Consider the following 13,232-nt stretch of genomic DNA (forward strand, 5'->3'; position numbering starts at 1 on the left):
GAGAAGAGAAGAAGCTTACAGCACCTGGTATTCCCAAGCAGTCTCCCATCCAAGTACTAACCAGGACCAACCCTGCTTGGCTTCTGAGATCAGACGAGGTCGGGCATGTTCAGGGTGGTGTGGCCGTAAGCAACAACATATCTGACAAATGTGCATTATATAGGCACTGGAATCATATGGTTCCTCTATGTAACCAGATAATTGCCGAGAAAGGCTGATATGTATTGGGTACATCTTCTTCCCTGACGTGATAATTCTCTCCAACTGAAAATGAGACTCTCAGATCACTTCGTGTCTGCCAACAAAGCAGCAGCAGCTGAAGATGACCACCTTCCTCATGTGTCACAGGGTGATCAGACGTTGCAACAAAAGACATTCAGGTGGTAGAGAGAAGACAAAAAGCTTAGAGCACCTGGTATTCCCAAGTGGTCTCCCATCCAAGTACTAAACAGGCCCAACCCTGCTTTGCTTCCAAGATCAGACGAGGTCTGGTTTATTCAGGGTGGTGTGGCCGTAAGCAACAATATCTGTGACAAATGTGCATTATATAAGTACTGGAACCATACACTTCCTCTATGTAACCAGATAATTGCCGAGAAAGGCTAACTTGTAGTGGGCACATCTTCTTCCCTGATGTGATTATTCTCTGCAGCTGAAACTGAGACTCTCAGATCACTTCGTGTCTGCCAACAAAGCAGCAGCAGCTGCTGAAGATGACCAACTTCCTCATGTGTCACAGGATGATCAGACGTTGCAACAAAAGACATGCAGGTGGTAGAGAGAAGAGAAGAAGCTTACAGCAACTGGTATTCCCAAGCGGACTCCCATCCAAGTACTAACCAGGACCAACTGTGCTATAATTCCGAGATCAGACAAGGTCGGGCATGTTCAGGGTGGTGTGGCCGTAAGCAACAATGTCTCTGACAAATGTGCATTATATAGGTACTGGAATCATACGGTTCCTCTATGCAACCAGATAATTGCAGAGAAAGGCTGATGTGTAGTGGGCATATCATCTTCTCTGATGTGATCATTCTCTGCAACTGAAACTGAGACTCTCACATCACTTCGTGTCTGCCAACAAAGCAGCAGCAGCTGAAGATGACCACCTTCCTCATGTGTCACAGGGTGATCAGACGTTGCAACAAAAGACATGCAGGTGGTAGAGAGAAGACAAGCAGCTTACAGCACCTGGTATTCCCAAGCAGTCTCCCATCCAAGTACTAACCAGGACCAACCCTGCTTGGCTTCTGAGATCAGACGAGGTCGGGCATGTTCAGGGTGGTGTGGCCGTAAGCAACAATGTATCTGACAAATGTGCATTATATAGGCACTGGAATCATATGGTTCCTCTATGCAACCAGATAATTGCCGAGAAAGGCTGATGTGTAGCGGGTGTATCATCTTCTCTGATGTGATCATTCTCTGCAACTGAAACTGAGACTCTCAGATCACTTCGTGTCTGCCAACAAAGCAGCAGCAGCTGAAGATGACCACCTTCCTCATGTGTCACAGGGTGATCAGACATTGCAACAAAAGACATGCAGGTGGTCGAGAGAAGAGAAAAAGCTTACAGCACCTGGTATTCCCAAGAGGTCTTCCATCCAAGTACTAAGCACGCCCAACCCTCCTTGGCTTCCGAGATCAGACGAGGTCGGGTATGTTCAGGGTGGTGTGGCCGTAAGCAACCATAACTGTGACAAATGTGCATTATATAGGTACTGGAATCATACAGTTCCTCTATGTAACCAGATAATTGCCGAGAAAAGCTGATAAGTAGTGGGCACATCTTCTTCCCTGACGTGATTATTCTCTTGAGCTGAAAGTGAGACTCTCAGATCACTTTGTGTCTGCCAACAAAGCAGCAGAAGCTGAAGATGACCAACTTCCTCATGTGTCACAGGGTGATCAGACATTGCAACAAAAGACATGCAGGTGGTAGAGAGAAGAGAAAAAGCTTACAGCAACTGGTATTCCCAAGAGGTCTTCCATCCAAGTACAAACCAGGCCCAACCCTGCTTGGCTTCCGAGATCAGACGAGGTCGGGCATGTTCAGGGTTGTGTGGCCGTAAGCAACAATGTCTCTGACAAATGTGCATTATATAGGTACTGGAATCATACGGTTCCTCTATGCACCCAGATAATTGCAGAGAAAGGCTGATGTGTAGCGGGCATATCATCTTCTCTGATGTGATCATTCTCTGCAACTGAAACTGAGACTCTCAGATCACTTCGTGTCAGCCAACAAAGCAGCAGCAGCTGAAGATGACCAACTTCCTCATGTGTCACAGGGTGATCAGACGTTGCAACAAAAGACATGCAGGTGGTAGAGAGAAGAGAAAAAGCTTACAGCACCTGGTATTCCCAAGAGGTCTTCCATCCAAGTACTAACCACGCCCAACCCTCCTTGGCTTCCAAGATCAGACGAGGTCGGGCATATTAAGGGTGGTGCGGCCGTAAGTAACAATCTCCGTGACAAATGTGCATTATATAGGCAATGGAGTCATACACTTCCTCTATGTAACCAGATAATTGCAGAGAAAGGCTGATATGTAGTGGGCACATCTTCTTCCCTGACGTGATAATTCTCTCCAGCTGAAAATGAGACTCTCAGATCACTTTGTGTCTGCCAACAAAGCAGCAGCAGCTGAAGATGACCAACTACCTCATGTGTCAAAGGGTGATCAGACGTTGCAACAAAAGACATGCAGGTGGTAGAGAGAAGAGAAAAAGCTTAGAGCACCTGGTATTCCCAAGCTGTCTCCCATCCAAGTACTAACCAGGCCCAAACCTGCTTGACTTCCAAGATCAGACGAGGTCGGGCTTATTCAGGGTGGTGTGGCCGTAAGCAACAATATCTGTGACAAATGTGCATTATATAGGTACTGGAATCATACACTTCCTCTATGTAACCAGATAATTGCCGAGAAAGGCTGACTTGTAGTGGGCACATCTTCTTCCCTGATGTGATTATTCTCTGCAGCTGAAATTGAGACTCTCAGATCACTTCGTGTCTGCCAACAAAGAAGCAGCAGCAGCTGAAGATGACCAACTTCCTCATGTGTCACAGGGTGATCAGACGTTGCAACAAAAGACATGCAGGTGGTCGAGAGAAGACAAAAAGCTTACAGCACCTGGTATTCCCAAGCGGTCTCCCATTTAAGTACTAACCAGGCCCAACCGTCCTTGGTTACCGAGATCAGACGAGGTCGGGCATGTTCAGGGTGGTGTGGCCGTAAGCAACAATGTCTCTGACAAATGTGCATTATATAGGTACTGGAATCATACGGTTCCTCTATGCAACCAGATAATTGCCGAGAAAGGCTGAAGTGTAGCGGGCATATCATCTTCTCTGATGTGGTCATTCTCTGCAACTTAAACTGAGACTCTCAGATCACTTCGTGTCTGCCAACAAAGCAGCAGCAGCTGAAGATGACCATCTTCCTCATGTGTCACAGGGTGATCAGACGTTGCAACAAAAGACATGCAGGTGGTAGAGAGAAGAAAAAAAGTTTACAGCACCTCGTAATCCCAAGAGGTCTCCCATTCAATTACTAACCAGGCCCAACCCTCCTTGGCTTCCGAGATCAGACATGTTCAGGTTGGTGTGGCCGTAAATAACAATCTCTGTGACAAATGTGCATTATATAGGCAATTGGAATCATATGGTTCCTCTATGTAACCAGATAATTGCAGAGAAAGGCTGATATGTAGTGGGCACATCTTGTTCCCTGACGTGATAATTCTCTCCAGCTGAAACTGAGACTCTCAGATCACTTCGTGTCTGCCAACAAAGCAGCAACAGCTGCTGAAGATGACCAACTTCCTCATGTGTCACAAGATGATCAGACGTTGCAACAAAAGACATGCAGGTGGTTGAGAGAAGACAAAAAGCTTATAGCACCTGGTATTCCCAAGCGGTCTCCCACCCAAGTACTAACCAGACCAAACCCTGCTTGGCTTCCGAGATCAGACGAGGTCAGGCAAATTCAGGGTGGTGTGGCCGTAAGTAACAATGTCTGTGACAAATGTGCATTATATAAGTACAGGAATCATACGGTTCCTCTATGTAACCAGATAATTGCTGAGAAAGGCTGATGTGTAGTGGGCACATCTTCTTCCCTGACGTGATTATTCTCTTCAGCTGAAACTGAGACTCTCAGATCACTTCGTTTTTTCCAACAAAGCAGCAGCAGCTGAAGATGACCACCTTCCTCATGTGTCACAGGGTGATCAGACGTTGCAACAAAACACATGCAGGTGGTAGAGAAAAGAGAAAAACCTTACAGCACCTGGTATTCCCAAGCAGTCCCCCATCCAAGTACTAACCAGGCCCAACCCTGCTTGGCTTCCAAGATCAGACGAGGTCAGGCATGTTCAGGGTGGTGTGGCCGTAAGCAACAATGTATCTGACAAATGTGCATTATATAGGTACTGGAATCATACGGTTCCTCTATGCAACCAGATAATTGCCGAGAAAGGCTGATGTGTAGCGGGTGTATCATCTTCTCTGATGTGATCATTCTCTGCAACTGAAACTGAGACTCTCAGATCACTTCGTGTCTGCCAACAAAGCAGCAGCAGCTGAAGATGACCACCTTCCTCATGTGTCACAGGGTGATCAGACATTGCAACAAAAGACATGCAGGTGGTCGAGAGAAGAGAAAAAGCTTACAGCACCTGGTATTCCCAAGAGGTCTTCCATCCAAGTACTAAGCACGCCCAACCCTCCTTGGCTTCCGAGATCAGACGAGGTTGGACATGTTCAGGGTGGTGTGGCCGTAAGCAACCATAACTGTGACAAATGTGCATTATATAGGTACTGGAATCATACAGTTCCTCTATGTAACCAGATAATTGCCGAGAAAAGCTGATAAGTAGTGGGCACATCTTCTTCCCTGACGTGATTATTCTCTTGAGCTGAAAGTGAGACTCTCAGATCACTTTGTGTCTGCCAACAAAGCAGCAGAAGCTGAAGATGACCAACTTCCTCATGTGTCACAGGGTGATCAGACATTGCAACAAAAGACATGCAGGTGGTAGAGAGAAGAGAAAAAGCTTACAGCACCTGGTATTCCCAAGAGGTCTTCCATCCAAGTACAAACCAGGCCCAACCCTGCTTGGCTTCCGAGATCAGACGAGGTCGGGCATGTTCAGGGTTTTGTGGCCGTAAGCAACAATGTCTCTGACAAATGTGCATTATATAGGTACTGGAATCATACGGTTCCTCTATGCACCCAGATAATTGCAGAGAAAGGCTGATGTGTAGCGGGCATATCATCTTCTCTGATGTGATCATTCTCTGCAACTGAAACTGAGACTCTCAGATCACTTCGTGTCAGCCAACAAAGCAGCAGCAGCTGAAGATGACCAACTTCCTCATGTGTCACAGGGTGATCAGACGTTGCAACAAAAGACATGCAGGTGGTAGAGAGAAGAGAAAAAGCTTACAGCACCTGGTATTCCCAAGAGGTCTTCCATCCAAGTACTAACCACGCCCAACCCTCCTTAGCTTCCAAGATCAGACGAGGTCGGGCATATTCAGGGTGGTGCGGCCGTAAGTAACAATCTCCGTGACAAATGTGCATTATATAGGCAATGGTATCATACACTTCCTCTATGTAACCAGATAATTGCCGAGAAAGGCTGATATGTAGTGGGCACATCTTCTTCCATGACGTGATTATTCTCTGCAGCTGAAATTGAGACTCTCAGATCACTTTGTGTCTGCCAACAAAGCAGCAGCAGCTGAAGATGACCAACTTCCTCATGTGTCAAAGGGTGGTCAGACGTTGCAACAAAAGACATGCAGGTGGTAGAGAGAAGAGAAAAAGCTTAGAGCACCTGGTGTTCCCAAGCTGTCTCCCATCCAAGTACTAACCAGGCCCAAACCTGCTTGACTTCCAAGATCAGACGAGGTCGGGCTTATTCAGGGTGGTGTGGCCGTAAGCAACAATATCTGTGACAAATGTGCATTATATAGGTACTGGAATCATACACTTCCTCTATGTAACCAGATAATTGCCGAGAAAGGCTGACTTGTAGTGGGCACATCTTCTTCCCTGACGTGATTATTCTCTCGAGCTGAAACTGAGACTCTCAGATCACTTCGTGTCTGCCAACAAAGCAGCAGAAGCTGAAGATGACCAACTTCCTCATGTGTCACAGGGTGATCAGACGTTGCAACAAAAGACATGCAGGTGGTAGAGAGAAGAGAAAAAGCTTACAGCACCTCGTATTCCCAAGAGGTCTTCCATCCAAGTACAAACCAGGCCCAACTGTGCTTGGCTTCCGAGATCAGACGAGGTCGGGCATGTTCAGGGTTGTGTGGCCGTAAGCAACAATGTCTCTGACAAATGTGCATTATATAGGTACTGGAATCATACGGTTCCTCTATGCAACCAGATAATTGCCGAGAAAGGCTGATGTGTAGCGGGCATATCATCTTCTCTGATGTGATCATTCTCTGCAACTGAAACTGAGACTCTCAGATCACTTCGTGTCAGCCAACAAAGCAGCAGCAGCTGAAGATGACCAACTTCCTCATGTGTCACAGGGTGATCAGGCGTTGCAACAAAAGACATGCAGGTGGTAGAGAGAAGAGAAAACGCTTACAGTACCTGGTATTCCCAAGAGGTCAGACGAGGTCAGGCATGTTCAGGGTTGTGTGGCCGTAAGCAACAATGTCTCTGACAAATGTGCATTATATAGGTACTGGAATCATACGGTTCCTCTATGCAACCAAATAATTGCCGAGAAAGGCTGATGTGTAGCGGGCATATCATCTTCTCTGATGTGATCATTCTCTGCAACTGAAACTGAGACTCTCAGATCACTTCGTGTCAGCCAACAAAGCAGCAGCAGCTGAAGATGACCAACTTCCTCATGTGTCACAGGGTGATCAGACGTTGCAACAAAAGACATGCAGGTGGTAGAGAGAAGAGAAAAAGCTTACAGCACCTGGTATTCCGAAGTGGTCTCCCATCCAAGTACTAACCAGGCCCAACCCTGCTTTTCTTCCAAGATCAGACGAGGTCAGGCATATTCGGGGTGGTGCGGCCGTAAGCAACAATAGCTGTGACAAATGTGCATTATATAGGTACTGGAATCATACACTTCTTCTATGTAACCAGATAATTGCAGAGAAAGGCTGACTTGTAGTGGGCACATCTTCTTCCCTGACGTGATTATTCTCTGCAGCTGAAACTGAGACTCTCAGATCACTTTGTGTCTGCCAACAAAGCAGCAGCAGCTGAAGATGACCAACTTCCTCATGTGTCACAGGGTGATCAGACGTTGCAACAAAAGACATCCAGGTGGTCGAGAGAAGAGAAGAAGCTTACAGCACCTGGTATTCCCAAGCGGTCTACCATTCAAGTACTAACCAGGCCCAACCCTGCTTGGCTTCCGAGATCAGACAAGGTCGGGCTTATTCAGGGTGGTGTGGCCGTAAGCGACAATATCGGTGACAAATGTGCATTATATAGGTACTGGAATCATACACTTCCTCTGTGTAACCAGATAATTGCCGAAAAAGGCTGACTTGTAGTGGGTTCATCTTCCTCCTTGATGTGATTATTCTCTTCAGCTGAAACTGAGACTCTCAGATCACCTCGTGTCTATCAACAAAGCAGCAGCAGCTGAAGATGACCAACTTCCTCATGTGTCACAGGGTGATCAGACGTTGCAACAAAAGACATGCAGGTTGTAGAGAGAAGAGAAAAAGCTTACAGCACCTGGTATTCCCAAGCTGTCTCCCATCCAAGTACTAACCAGGTACAACCCTGCTTGGGTTCTGAGATCAGTCAAGGTCTGGCATATTCAGGGTGGTGTGGCCGTAAGTAACAATGTCTGTGAAAAATGTGCATTATATAGGTACTGGAATAATACGGTTCCTCTATGTAACCAGATAATTGCCGAGAAAGGCTGAAGTGTAGCGGGCATATCATCTTCTCTGATGTGGTCATTCTCTGCAACTTAAACTGAGACTCTCAGATCACTTCGTGTCTGCCAACAAAGCAGCAGCAGCTGAAGATGACCATCTTCCTCATGTGTCACAGGGTGATCAGACGTTGCAACAAAAGACATGCAGGTGGTAGAGAGAAGAAAAAAAGTTTACAGCACCTCGTAATCCCAAGAGGTCTCCCATTCAATTACTAACCAGGCCCAACCCTCCTTGGCTTCCGAGATCAGACATGTTCAGGTTGGTGTGGCCGTAAATAACAATCTCTGTGACAAATGTGCATTATATAGGCAATTGGAATCATATGGTTCCTCTATGTAACCAGATAATTGCAGAGAAAGGCTGATATGTAGTGGGCACATCTTGTTCCCTGACGTGATAATTCTCTCCAGCTGAAACTGAGACTCTCAGATCACTTCGTGTCTGCCAACAAAGCAGCAACAGCTGCTGAAGATGACCAACTTCCTCATGTGTCACAAGATGATCAGACGTTGCAACAAAAGACATGCAAGTGGTTGAGAGAAGACAAAAAGCTTATAGCACCTGGTATTCCCAAGCGGTCTCCCACCCAAGTACTAACCAGACCAAACCCTGCTTGGCTTCCGAGATCAGACGAGGTCAGGCAAATTCAGGGTGGTGTGGCCGTAAGTAACAATGTCTGTGACAAATGTGCATTATATAAGTACAGGAATCATACGGTTCCTCTATGTAACCAGATAATTGCTGAGAAAGGCTGATGTGTAGTGGGCACATCTTCTTCCCTGACGTGATTATTCTCTTCAGCTGAAACTGAGACTCTCAGATCACTTCGTTTTTTCCAACAAAGCAGCAGCAGCTGAAGATGACCACCTTCCTCATGTGTCACAGGGTGATCAGACGTTGCAACAAAACACATGCAGGTGGTAGAGAAAAGAGAAAAACCTTACAGCACCTGGTATTCCCAAGCAGTCCCCCATCCAAGTACTAACCAGGCCCAACCCTGCTTGGCTTCCAAGATCAGACGAGGTCAGGCATGTTCAGGGTGGTGTGGCCGTAAGCAACAATGTATCTGACAAATGTGCATTATATAGGTACTGGAATCATACGGTTCCTCTATGCAACCAGATAATTGCCGAGAAAGGCTGATGTGTAGCGGGTGTATCATCTTCTCTGATGTGATCATTCTCTGCAACTGAAACTGAGACTCTCAGATCACTTCGTGTCTGCCAACAAAGCAGCAGCAGCTGAAGATGACCACCTTCCTCATGTGTCACAGGGTGATCAGACATTGCAACAAAAGACATGCAGGTGGTCGAGAGAAGAGAAAAAGCTTACAGCACCTGGTATTCCCAAGAGGTCTTCCATCCAAGTACTAAGCACGCCCAACCCTCCTTGGCTTCCGAGATCAGACGAGGTTGGACATGTTCAGGGTGGTGTGGCCGTAAGCAACCATAACTGTGACAAATGTGCATTATATAGGTACTGGAATCATACAGTTCCTCTATGTAACCAGATAATTGCCGAGAAAAGCTGATAAGTAGTGGGCACATCTTCTTCCCTGACGTGATTATTCTCTTGAGCTGAAAGTGAGACTCTCAGATCACTTTGTGTCTGCCAACAAAGCAGCAGAAGCTGAAGATGACCAACTTCCTCATGTGTCACAGGGTGATCAGACATTGCAACAAAAGACATGCAGGTGGTAGAGAGAAGAGAAAAAGCTTACAGCACCTGGTATTCCCAAGAGGTCTTCCATCCAAGTACAAACCAGGCCCAACCCTGCTTGGCTTCCGAGATCAGACGAGGTCGGGCATGTTCAGGGTTGTGTGGCCGTAAGCAACAATGTCTCTGACAAATGTGCATTATATAGGTACTGGAATCATACGGTTCCTCTATGCACCCAGATAATTGCAGAGAAAGGCTGATGTGTAGCGGGCATATCATCTTCTCTGATGTGATCATTCTCTGCAACTGAAACTGAGACTCTCAGATCACTTCGTGTCAGCCAACAAAGCAGCAGCAGCTGAAGATGACCAACTTCCTCATGTGTCACAGGGTGATCAGACGTTGCAACAAAAGACATGCAGGTGGTAGAGAGAAGAGAAAAAGCTTACAGCACCTGGTATTCCCAAGAGGTCTTCCATCCAAGTACTAACCACGCCCAACCCTCCTTAGCTTCCAAGATCAGACGAGGTCGGGCATATTCAGGGTGGTGCGGCCGTAAGTAACAATCTCCGTGACAAATGTGCATTATATAGGCAATGGTATCATACACTTCCTCTATGTAACCAGATAATTGCCGAGAAAGGCTGATATGTAGTGGGCACATCTTCTTCCATGACGTGATTATTCTCTGCAGCTGAAATTGAGACTCTCAGATCACTTTGTGTCTGCCAACAAAGCAGCAGCAGCTGAAGATGACCAACTTCCTCATGTGTCAAAGGGTGGTCAGACGTTGCAACAAAAGACATGCAGGTGGTAGAGAGAAGAGAAAAAGCTTAGAGCACCTGGTGTTCCCAAGCTGTCTCCCATCCAAGTACTAACCAGGCCCAAACCTGCTTGACTTCCAAGATCAGACGAGGTCGGGCTTATTCAGGGTGGTGTGGCCGTAAGCAACAATATCTGTGACAAATGTGCATTATATAGGTACTGGAATCATACACTTCCTCTATGTAACCAGATAATTGCCGAGAAAGGCTGACTTGTAGTGGGCACATCTTCTTCCCTGACGTGATTATTCTCTCGAGCTGAAACTGAGACTCTCAGATCACTTCGTGTCTGCCAACAAAGCAGCAGAAGCTGAAGATGACCAACTTCCTCATGTGTCACAGGGTGATCAGACGTTGCAACAAAAGACATGCAGGTGGTAGAGAGAAGAGAAAAAGCTTACAGCACCTCGTATTCCCAAGAGGTCTTCCATCCAAGTACAAACCAGGCCCAACTGTGCTTGGCTTCCGAGATCAGACGAGGTCGGGCATGTTCAGGGTTGTGTGGCCGTAAGCAACAATGTCTCTGACAAATGTGCATTATATAGGTACTGGAATCATACGGTTCCTCTATGCAACCAGATAATTGCCGAGAAAGGCTGATGTGTAGCGGGCATATCATCTTCTCTGATGTGATCATTCTCTGCAACTGAAACTGAGACTCTCAGATCACTTCGTGTCAGCCAACAAAGCAGCAGCAGCTGAAGATGACCAACTTCCTCATGTGTCACAGGGTGATCAGGCGTTGCAACAAAAGACATGCAGGTGGTAGAGAGAAGAGAAAACGCTTACAGTACCTGGTATTCCCAAGAGGTCAGACGAGGTCAGGCATGTTCAGGGTTGTGTGGCCGTAAGCAACAATGTCTCTGACAAATGTGCATTATATAGGTACTGGAATCATACGGTTCCTCTATGCAACCAAATAATTGCCGAGAAAGGCTGATGTGTAGCGGGCATATCATCTTCTCTGATGTGATCATTCTCTGCAACTGAAACTGAGACTCTCAGATCACTTCGTGTCAGCCAACAAAGCAGCAGCAGCTGAAGATGACCAACTTCCTCATGTGTCACAGGGTGATCAGACGTTGCAACAAAAGACATGCAGGTGGTAGAGAGAAGAGAAAAAGCTTACAGCACCTGGTATTCCGAAGTGGTCTCCCATCCAAGTACTAACCAGGCCCAACCCTGCTTTTCTTCCAAGATCAGACGAGGTCAGGCATATTCGGGGTGGTGCGGCCGTAAGCAACAATAGCTGTGACAAATGTGCATTATATAGGTACTGGAATCATACACTTCTTCTATGTAACCAGATAATTGCAGAGAAAGGCTGACTTGTAGTGGGCACATCTTCTTCCCTGACGTGATTATTCTCTGCAGCTGAAACTGAGACTCTCAGATCACTTTGTGTCTGCCAACAAAGCAGCAGCAGCTGAAGATGACCAACTTCCTCATGTGTCACAGGGTGATCAGACGTTGCAACAAAAGACATCCAGGTGGTCGAGAGAAGAGAAGAAGCTTACAGCACCTGGTATTCCCAAGCGGTCAACCATTCAAGTACTAACCAGGCCCAACCCTGCTTGGCTTCCGAGATCAGACAAGGTCGGGCTTATTCAGGGTGGTGTGGCCGTAAGCAACAATATCGGTGACAAATGTGCATTATATAGGTACTGGAATCATACACTTCCTCTGTGTAACCAGATAATTGCCGAAAAAGGCTGACTTGTAGTGGGTTCATCTTCCTCCTTGATGTGATTATTCTCTTCAGCTGAAACTGAGACTCTCAGATCACCTCGTGTCTATCAACAAAGCAGCAGCAGCTGAAGATGACCAACTTCCTCATGTGTCACAGGGTGATCAGACGTTGCAACAAAAGACATGCAGGTTGTAGAGAGAAGAGAAAAAGCTTACAGCACCTGGTATTCCCAAGCTGTCTCCCATCCAAGTACTAACCAGGTACAACCCTGCTTGGGTTCTGAGATCAGTCAAGGTCTGGCATATTCAGGGTGGTGTGGCCGTAAGTAACAATGTCTGTGAAAAATGTGCATTATATAGGTACTGGAATAATACGGTTCCTCTATGTAACCAGATAATTGCAGAGAAAGGCTAACTTGTTGTGGGCACATCTTCTTCCTTGATGTGATCATTCTCTGCAACTGAAACTGAGACTCTCAGATCACTTCGTGTCAGCCAACAAAGCAGCAGCAGCTGAAGATGACCAACTTCCTCATGTGTCACAGGGTGATCAGACGTTGCAACAAAAGACATGCAGGTGGTAGAGAGAAGAGAAAAAGCTTAAAGCACCTGGTATTCCGAAGTGGTCTCCCATCTAAGTACTAACCAGGCCCAACCCTGCTTCGCTTCCAAGATCAGACGAGGTCAGGCATATTCAGGGTGGTGCGGCCGTAAGCAACAATAGCTGTGACAAATGTGCATTATATAGGTACTGGAATCATACACTTCTTCTATGTAACCAGATAATTGCAGAGAAAGGCTGACTTGTAGTGGGCACATCTTCTTCCCTGACGTGATTATTCTCTGCAGCTAAAACTGAGACTCTCAGATCACTTTGTGTCTGCCAACAAAGCAGCAGCAGCTGAAGATGACCAACTTCCTCATGTGTCACAGGGTGATCAGACGTTGCAACAAAAGACATGCAGGTGGTAGAGAGAAGAGAAGAAGCTTACAGCACCTGGTATTCCCAAGCAGTCTCCCATCCAAGCACTAAGCAGGCTCAACCCTGCTTGGCTTCCGAGATCAGACGAGGTCGGGCATGTTCAGGGTGGTGTGGCCGTAAGCAACAATGTCTC

At 46.6% G+C, this 13,232-nt stretch overlaps 29 pseudogenes; all 29 read right to left on the minus strand.

Annotated features, from left to right (window-relative positions):
- Positions 1-12: 12 nt before the first annotated feature.
- Positions 13-131, minus strand: LOC140301047 (5S ribosomal RNA; annotated as a pseudogene).
- A 269-nt stretch (positions 132-400) lies between these two features.
- On the minus strand, positions 401-519 carry LOC140277858 (5S ribosomal RNA; annotated as a pseudogene).
- Positions 520-791: 272 nt separating this feature from the next.
- On the minus strand, positions 792-910 carry LOC140296873 (5S ribosomal RNA; annotated as a pseudogene).
- A 269-nt stretch (positions 911-1,179) lies between these two features.
- On the minus strand, positions 1,180-1,298 carry LOC140301048 (5S ribosomal RNA; annotated as a pseudogene).
- A 269-nt stretch (positions 1,299-1,567) lies between these two features.
- On the minus strand, positions 1,568-1,686 carry LOC140319769 (5S ribosomal RNA; annotated as a pseudogene).
- A 269-nt stretch (positions 1,687-1,955) lies between these two features.
- On the minus strand, positions 1,956-2,074 carry LOC140278549 (5S ribosomal RNA; annotated as a pseudogene).
- Positions 2,075-2,343: 269 nt separating this feature from the next.
- LOC140290672 (5S ribosomal RNA) lies at positions 2,344-2,462 on the minus strand (annotated as a pseudogene).
- A 269-nt stretch (positions 2,463-2,731) lies between these two features.
- On the minus strand, positions 2,732-2,850 carry LOC140291967 (5S ribosomal RNA; annotated as a pseudogene).
- Positions 2,851-3,122: 272 nt separating this feature from the next.
- LOC140309847 (5S ribosomal RNA) lies at positions 3,123-3,241 on the minus strand (annotated as a pseudogene).
- Positions 3,242-3,892: 651 nt separating this feature from the next.
- Positions 3,893-4,011, minus strand: LOC140291314 (5S ribosomal RNA; annotated as a pseudogene).
- A 269-nt stretch (positions 4,012-4,280) lies between these two features.
- LOC140310803 (5S ribosomal RNA) lies at positions 4,281-4,399 on the minus strand (annotated as a pseudogene).
- A 269-nt stretch (positions 4,400-4,668) lies between these two features.
- On the minus strand, positions 4,669-4,787 carry LOC140295305 (5S ribosomal RNA; annotated as a pseudogene).
- Positions 4,788-5,056: 269 nt separating this feature from the next.
- On the minus strand, positions 5,057-5,175 carry LOC140276925 (5S ribosomal RNA; annotated as a pseudogene).
- Positions 5,176-5,444: 269 nt separating this feature from the next.
- On the minus strand, positions 5,445-5,563 carry LOC140290303 (5S ribosomal RNA; annotated as a pseudogene).
- A 269-nt stretch (positions 5,564-5,832) lies between these two features.
- LOC140292835 (5S ribosomal RNA) lies at positions 5,833-5,951 on the minus strand (annotated as a pseudogene).
- A 269-nt stretch (positions 5,952-6,220) lies between these two features.
- Positions 6,221-6,339, minus strand: LOC140294030 (5S ribosomal RNA; annotated as a pseudogene).
- Positions 6,340-6,948: 609 nt separating this feature from the next.
- On the minus strand, positions 6,949-7,067 carry LOC140274523 (5S ribosomal RNA; annotated as a pseudogene).
- Positions 7,068-7,336: 269 nt separating this feature from the next.
- LOC140300217 (5S ribosomal RNA) lies at positions 7,337-7,455 on the minus strand (annotated as a pseudogene).
- A 1,039-nt stretch (positions 7,456-8,494) lies between these two features.
- Positions 8,495-8,613, minus strand: LOC140291315 (5S ribosomal RNA; annotated as a pseudogene).
- A 269-nt stretch (positions 8,614-8,882) lies between these two features.
- On the minus strand, positions 8,883-9,001 carry LOC140310814 (5S ribosomal RNA; annotated as a pseudogene).
- A 269-nt stretch (positions 9,002-9,270) lies between these two features.
- On the minus strand, positions 9,271-9,389 carry LOC140295306 (5S ribosomal RNA; annotated as a pseudogene).
- A 269-nt stretch (positions 9,390-9,658) lies between these two features.
- LOC140300117 (5S ribosomal RNA) lies at positions 9,659-9,777 on the minus strand (annotated as a pseudogene).
- Positions 9,778-10,046: 269 nt separating this feature from the next.
- Positions 10,047-10,165, minus strand: LOC140290304 (5S ribosomal RNA; annotated as a pseudogene).
- Positions 10,166-10,434: 269 nt separating this feature from the next.
- LOC140292836 (5S ribosomal RNA) lies at positions 10,435-10,553 on the minus strand (annotated as a pseudogene).
- A 269-nt stretch (positions 10,554-10,822) lies between these two features.
- Positions 10,823-10,941, minus strand: LOC140294031 (5S ribosomal RNA; annotated as a pseudogene).
- A 609-nt stretch (positions 10,942-11,550) lies between these two features.
- LOC140274527 (5S ribosomal RNA) lies at positions 11,551-11,669 on the minus strand (annotated as a pseudogene).
- Positions 11,670-11,938: 269 nt separating this feature from the next.
- On the minus strand, positions 11,939-12,057 carry LOC140299732 (5S ribosomal RNA; annotated as a pseudogene).
- Positions 12,058-12,714: 657 nt separating this feature from the next.
- Positions 12,715-12,833, minus strand: LOC140288070 (5S ribosomal RNA; annotated as a pseudogene).
- A 269-nt stretch (positions 12,834-13,102) lies between these two features.
- LOC140279443 (5S ribosomal RNA) lies at positions 13,103-13,221 on the minus strand (annotated as a pseudogene).
- Between the last annotated feature and the right edge of the window lie 11 nt (positions 13,222-13,232).

Source organism: Leuresthes tenuis, unplaced genomic scaffold (genome assembly GCF_036924035.1).
Source record: "Leuresthes tenuis unplaced genomic scaffold, fLeuTen1.0.hap1 SCAF_1, whole genome shotgun sequence".
NCBI lineage: Eukaryota > Metazoa > Chordata > Actinopteri > Atheriniformes > Atherinopsidae > Leuresthes > Leuresthes tenuis.